We start from the raw sequence: 7,725 nt of genomic DNA, 5'->3' as shown, positions 1-7,725 counted from the left end.
AAGCTCGACAGTGGAAGGATGGGGGAGTAGGAGGAGGAGGGGGGAGTCTCAGAAGTATTGATGTGGAGTGAGGAATGCATGAAGTTTGCTGCGAGATGAAATAAACGGTGAGGATATATGAGATGAGCGTGAGGGGTAAAAAGGAGAGATGGTGCTATAAAGTAAGGAGAGGGGGGAAAAAACAGAGAGTGAGGTGGATGTATTGAGGAAAAAACAGAGAGATGGAGAGAGAGGCCAGGCAGCTGGGAGCTCCCACAGACACGCACTTCTGTCTAAGCAGCTTTCCTCTCAGGGCAGGGTCGCGGCGGGTCATGGCGGGATTACACTTTTGGCAAACGAGGGAGCTCCTTTCTCACAAAGCCACGCACGACTCCCCCGTGACTCTCGGCAGCTGTAATAAAGCCAAGGCAGCCCTGAACCTACAAACAAAAAAGCTAACACGCTATCGATCCACAGCGGCCAACTTTCACGAGGTGGTGTCGAGAGGTCGACACCGTGCAGACAGCTCGGGCTGGGGGTGAAGGGCTATTATTGGGATGAGGGAAAACTCTGGCGTTTGGTCTTATCGCAGAAAATTCCTCACTTAAGTTGGGCAATTTTCACCAAACTATCAGCGCAGGGGATTGAGTTATTGTTATTCAGAAGATCAGTTATATATATTTATATAAAAAAAATTGCAGTCTGATATTCCAATCACCACAATCCAAATGAGTTTTTCCCCCCCTCTCTCTCTATCCTTTCAATCAATAGCCATCCCCTGCAGTGCCTCCATGTCTCTTTACTTCCTAATCAACACTTCCACTCATAGGGAGGTCAGCCGAGCAGGCGCACAGTGCCCCGAGCGCTGCTTTGAACTTAATTAAGCAGCTTTAAACACAGCCGAAAAAGATTCATTAATACACAGGCAAGATGAGCAGCTAAGATGAGAACATGACCCCCTCCCTCCCCTCAGCAGAGGCGATTCGGCTCCGGATGGCTGTTGAACCCACAAAGGGTCAACACTGGGAGGCGAACGGCTATGAAGGTCCCGCAAGGACTCCCAAATCCTTTAGATTTGATAAAGGTTCCATAAAAACTCTCTTTTTTGGCTTATAAAACCTATATAAACCTTGTGTATTTGCACAGAAGTAAAAAAACAACAACACCTTTATAAATATATATATATATATCTGTGTGAAGCACAAAGAATGAAGGGGAAAAGAGAGGTAAAGATGGAGGTGTGCATGCGCCTGGAAGGCTGCAGTGTGCCACCGGGGTGCTGTGAGGCAGGGCCTGTTAAAGGAGAGCTCCAGACCAAGGTGTTCTATAGCTCGGGGCTAACGGTGATAAATGAGTCCCTTAATGTCGGCAAACACTTTATCTCTGCTTCATCTGTTTTCATTAGGCAGGGCCAACCTTTGGCTGGGAGAGAACGTGCTGTAACTTTCATTACTACAACACAGAAAGGAGAGGCGCAGAGACTTCCCATCGGTCTAATAAAAACACCAGCTAGACCCCATGACAGATCCTATTCCTTATTATTACGATGGCATGGCGCTGTTATAAATTTCGAGAATGCCACGTCCCTCAAAGATGATCGGTGCTTCTCCTTAACTCGCTGCTCATGATTTCTGCTCCTGTGGGTCTGAGACAAACTTGTAATCTTTCTCACTTCTTATTTCATCTTATTATTATTCACATTTGTCGCAGCATTGCTGAATAGCCACCACAGCGCTTGCGTTCATAATCAAGATGGCGGTGGAGGAATTAGGGCTTGGTTTGTTGTTGCTGAGAAAAACAATCTCACTGCATGCTTCATTTAGTGGCTGTTCTGTTCTTTCCCATCATGCACAGAACACAGCTTTCATTAGCAGATTGTGTTTGCTCGGTTACAAATGTAAATGTTTCAATTTAAGTATTTCATTTTTCAGTCACTCATTTTCATCTTTTTCACCCTGAACTGTTAAGATGACAGCCTCGGCACATTTAGAATCACACTCTTTGTAAGCTGACGCACACACTTCATTAGGTACGTATGCTTATTACTGCACATTTCTAATCGGCCAAACACATGGCAGCAGCTCGTCATGTAGACATGGTCAATATGACCTGCTGAAGTTTGAACTGAGCATCAGAATGGGGAAGAAAGGTGATTTAAATTACTTGGCGTGGTTGCTTGCATTTCAGAAACAGCTGGGATTTTCCCACACAATCATCTCTATGGTTGGAAAGAGAAAATAACCAGTGAGCTGGAGTTCTCTCTGGAGGTCACAGAAGAATAATCAGCCTACTTTGAGTTAATGGGAGGGAAAAGTAACTCAAATAAACATTTATTACCAGAGATGGGCAGTAACGCGTTACTTGTAACGCGTTACTGTAATCTGATTACTTTTTTCAAGTAACGAGTAAAGTAAGGGATTACTATTGCAAAATCGGTAATTAGATTACCGTTACTTTCCCGTAGGAACGCTGCGTTACTGCGTTACTAAAACCGTGATTTTTTTTGCGAGAATGTCTCATGACAGTGACGTAAGCAAGTGCGACGTTGGTGACAGCAGCTGTGTGCAGATCAACAATGGATAATATATCGAGTGCGGGAGAGAGTATGAGCGTGCAGCGTTTAAAGTGTGGAAGTACTGACCTTACTTTGAGTTTGATTCCATAAAAAGTGACAAAAACATTAGCGTCCATCGTGCGTGGGAAGAAAACTTCTTTTTACAGCGAAAAAAACCCCTAAACTTCCGAGCAAGCACCGAGTAGCTACGACGTGATGGGAAACTCAGAGACACTCGCGCGGATTCTTCAACTGACCGCAGCACACCTACACCAGGGTAACCCTCCGCCTACCCTGCTCCTGCTTTACAGGTGAAAATAGAGCAAAAGGACCGCTGAGTCTTTGACTTTATTTATTTTCTGCTGTGTTTTACTTGCATCTGTTTGAAAGAGTGAGTGAAAACACAAAAAATATTTTATTTTATGTGCTGGAATGTGTAGAAAATAGGTTTAAATGTTAAACTAATTTATTCAAGTCAGAGAATGTTGCATATAATTAAATGTTTTGCTTGATGCATAAAGTTAAAAGATTAAAACTGATAAAACAAGTTAAAAAAAGAGACTTTTCCATTTGATTACATTTTGTATGATGGATTATGTAGAAAAAGTAGAATTGGGCTGAAAGATCTATCACTTTATCACCTCTTCAGGTTGTAAATCGTGTTTTTAAAAAGTAACTAAGTAACTAAGTAACTAAGTAATTAATTACTTTTGAAAATAAGTAATCAGTAAAGTAACGGGATTACTTTTTGGGGGGAGTAATCAGTAATTAGTTACTGATTACTTTTTTCAAGTAACTTGACCAACACTGTTTATTACAGCAAAGGTTTACAGAAGACAGTTCACGCAAGCTCCCTAAAACTGGACAACAGAAGCTTGGAATATGTTGCTTAATCCGACGAGTCTCAGTTTCTCCAGCAATTTTCAGATGGTAGGGTCGGAACAGTGCATGGAATGGGCTTCCATGGGCAAACAACTGCATCCAAGCTTTGCATCGCCAAGCTCAATGCAAGTGTCGAATGCAGAGGTGTAAAGCACGCCACCACTGGACTCTAGAGCAGTGGAGACATGCTCTGTGGAGTAATAAATCACGCTTCTCTGTCTGGCAATCCAGTGGCCAGTCTGGGTTTGGTGGTTTCCAGGAGAACGGTACTTGTCTGACTGCATCTGATGGGTGTAAAGTTTGGTGGCGGGGGGATTATTGTGTGGGGATTTTTTTCAGGAGCTGGGCTCGGCCCCTTGGCTCCAGTGAAAGGAGCTCTTCATGCTTCAGCATACCAAGATATTTTGGATAATTTCATGCTCCAACCTTTGTGGGAGCAGTTTGGGGACAAGTGCTTCCTGTTCCTACATGACAGTGCACCAGTGCACCAAGCAAGGTCCATAAAGTCATGGATGAGCAAGTTTGGTGTGGAAGAACTTGACTGGTCTGCACAGAGTCCTGACCTCAACCCCTCTTATCTTTGGGATGAATAAGAGCAGAGACTGTGAAGCAGGCCTTCAGGTCCAACATTAGTGCAATTGTGAAAGAACGGTCAAACATTCCCATAAACACATTCCTAAACCTTGTGGAACGTCTTCCTAGAAGACTCGAAGTTGTTATAGCTGCAAAGGGTGAGGAGACATCATATTAAACCCTATTGATTAGGAATGGGATGTCACTCAATTTCACATGTTTCAATGCAGATGAGTGAATACTTTTGGCAATATAGTCCATTTTCTTGGCTCCTTAGTACCAACTGAGCAACATTTAAACAGCACAGCCTTCCTGAATCTTTTTGCTGGCCATCTCCATCCTTTTATGACCACAGTGTGCTTATTTTCTGATGGCAGCTTCCAGCAGGACAACACACCATGTCACACAGCTCACATCATCTCAAACTAGCTTCTTGAACATGAGAATGTATTGAAATGACCTCTACTGTGGGCACAGTGATTAATTATTCTGCCTTTGTCATGTTGTAATTCAGCAAACTCATCTCAAGTCCACTTCACTTCTGCTGTATAAAATGAAAATAAACGCAGAATGGAAGCCATGTGACACCTCTATTTAAATGAAAATGGTCAAAGATAACAGCAAATGTTGAAATGGAGAAATTTCATCCACTGAAAAATGTGTTGTCACTTTGAATTCGATAACATCTTTCAAAAAAAGTTGGGACAACAAAAGAGCATCCCTGAGAGGCAGAGTAATTCACAAATAAAAACAGGCAGGGGTTCACCACACGAAAAAAAAAAAAACTTTTCGGCCTAAAATTTGAAAAGAATTTGTGGATCTCATCATCTGTGGTACATAATGTCATTTAATGATTCAGAAAACTGGAAGAAAAAAGAGACAAGAATAGAAAGCAGTGCTGAATAGCCAAGATCTTCAGGCCCGGGGGGGCGCTGCATTGAAAACAGAAATGTATCCGTTGTGAGCTTCAGAAAGCCATTATCAGTGAACACAGTGTGTCCCTGCATCCCACAAATGCAATCTAAAACACTGACATGCAAAGACTAAATAAAAAAACTGACTAGATCCAGATCCTCCACTTCTGAGCCTCAAGTCTCTCTGGAAACCGTGGGCCGTGTGTCCCCCGGCCCTAACAGGAGACAGACCAGCTGGTCGGGAACAGAGCTCGCATCAGTGATGGTTCAGAGAATTACTGAATTAGTGCCCACGACATGGGCAACATCTGGTAACATCTGGGAACATACGCTGCCATCCGGATGACGTCTTTTTTGGGGAAGGCGTTGCTTATTTCAGCAAGATGATGCCAAATCACATTAAGTACATATTACAGCAGGATTGCTCCACAGTGTAGGCTGACAGGTGTCCGTTCCACATCTGTCACCTGTATAAAACCCAGCTACCCACTCACATAACACAAAAATACCACAAATGAGACGCCAAACTGTTGGGAGGCTAAAATCCTAAGTTGGACAAGAATGAGAAAACCAAATGTTACACAGAGGACACGAGAAAGCCATTCAGAATAATTTAGTTCGAAACCACAGAGTTTCTTTTGAATGAACACAAAGGATTCGTTTTATTAAATATATCTTTGATGGATTTTTTTTTTCTCCCTGAAGAAAACTTTTTGAAGAACTTTAAGGAGCAGTTTGCTGTTGGTTTGAATTTTATCACTTGGTTTTGTTCTATATTAAAAAATAAATAAATAAAATTAAGCTAAAAGGGGAAAAACATTTCATTTTTAGAACTATAGCAATCATTCTCTTCCCAAATGAACCAAAAGATGAAGTAATGCAGCACTGTGGTAATCTTCTCCCAATCTTTTTTCCCTTTTAGAAATACTGTTGCTGTGAAATTTGAAATGAGAACCCCCCCCCCACCACACACACACACACACACACACACATCACATGCTGAAACAAAGTCTGTGTTATTTTTATGCTATTCAAAATTAAATAATGGTTTAAATGGGATGGCACAGCGGTTATTCGGATCTCCTCACAGCAAGGAGGTCCTGGGTTTGAATCTGAGCCTTATTCCAAAATGGATTCAATTCATTTTACACCCCAATCTTTTTTCCAGACAAAAACTCCGTGATGACAAAGCAGGAAAGGTGTGCTTGGAATTCTTGCAAAGTCATTAAAAATAAAAAACAAAAATACAACATGTACAGAAGTGTTCACAGCCTTTGCCATGACACTCAGATTGATCCTGTTTCCACTGAAGTTCCTACAGCTTAAATTGGAGTCCACCTGTGATAAATTCAGTTGATTCGACATGATTTGGAAAGGTGCACACCTGGCTATAAAAAGGTCCCATAGTCTACAGTGCATGTCAGAGCACAAAACAAGCCATGAAGTCCAAGGAACTGTCTGTAGACCTCAGAGACAGGATTGTATCGAGGCATAGATCTAGGGAAGGGTACAGAAAGAGCTGATTGCCCGATTGGGGTACCTTATTTGGACCTTATTCAGGGAGGATATCAAGAACAACACCTAAAAGGCACATGACAGCCCACCTGGAGTTTGCCAAAAGGCACCTGAAGGACTTGAAACAACGAGAAACTAGATCCTCTGGTGTGATGAAACAAAGATTGAAGTCTTTGCCCAGTGTCATGTCTGTAGAAAACCAGGCATCACTCATCACCTGACCAATCCCATCCCTACAGTGAAGTATGGCGGTAGCAGCATCATGCTGAGATGTTATTCAGCAGCAGAAACTGAGGGGTTGAGGGAACAATGAGTGCAGCAATGTACAGGGATGATAACTGCGAAGGTTCCTCTTCCAAGAGGATAACGATGCTGAGCGCATCGCCAAGATAACAAAGCAGTGGCTTTGGGACCACTATGTGAACGTCCTTGAGTGGCCTGCCAGAGCTCGGACTTGAACATCTCTGGAGAGATCTGAAAATAGCTGTGCACTAGTGGTCCCCATCCAACCTGATGGAGGTTCTGCCAAGCTTGTAGCATCACACTCAAAAAGACCTGAGGTTGTAATTGCTGCCAAAGGCACTTCAACAAAGCGTTGAGCAAAGGCTGTGAATATTTATGTACGTGTTCTATTTTTGTTTTGTATTAATACATTTGAAAGAATTGCAAGCAAAGGCTTTTTATTTTGTCATGATGGGTTATTGTGTGGAAAACGATAAGGTGTCAAATGAATTTGATCCATTCTGGAATAAGGCTGTAACGTGACAAATTGTGGAACAAGTGAAGCGCTCTGAATGCTTTCTGGGTGCTCCGTAGGTATGCATGTGTGAGTGAATGGGCTCTCTCATTTCTTTCGGTTACCACTGTGATAAATTGGCAACCTGTCCAGGGTGTATGCTCGGCCCATGACAGCTTGGACAGGCTCCAGCCCACCTGCAAATTTAAATAGGGTAACTGGAAAAAAATAGATGGATTATATCTGCCTGTATTAATGTCTTTTTAATTTAATTTTTATTCACAGTTTCTAAACAAATTTGAAACCAGTTTATAATTAAACTACTTTGTTGGCATGGCTCTGAACTGTAGTGTTTAACACATCTGCCTCACAAGCAAAAGGTTCCCCTTGTTTGATTTTTTTTTGAAGACACACATTCAAGTCAATTTTATTTATGTAGTGCCAAATCACAACACGTCACCTCAAGGTGTTTTATATTGTAAGCTAAGAGCTTGTAATAACAGAGAAAACAACAATGAGATGACCCTGCTACAAGCACTTGGCGACAGTGGGAAGGAAAAACTCCCTTTTAA

This window comes from Aulonocara sp. 'chitande type north' Nkhata Bay, linkage group LG6, assembly GCF_057382095.1.
Source record: "Aulonocara sp. 'chitande type north' Nkhata Bay isolate Kocher_YH1m ecotype deep benthic linkage group LG6, A_spYH_male_GT1.1, whole genome shotgun sequence".
Taxonomy (NCBI): domain Eukaryota; kingdom Metazoa; phylum Chordata; class Actinopteri; order Cichliformes; family Cichlidae; genus Aulonocara; species Aulonocara sp. 'chitande type north' Nkhata Bay.
The sequence above is the reverse complement of the archived record's forward strand: the minus strand, read 5'-3'. Positions refer to the sequence as shown.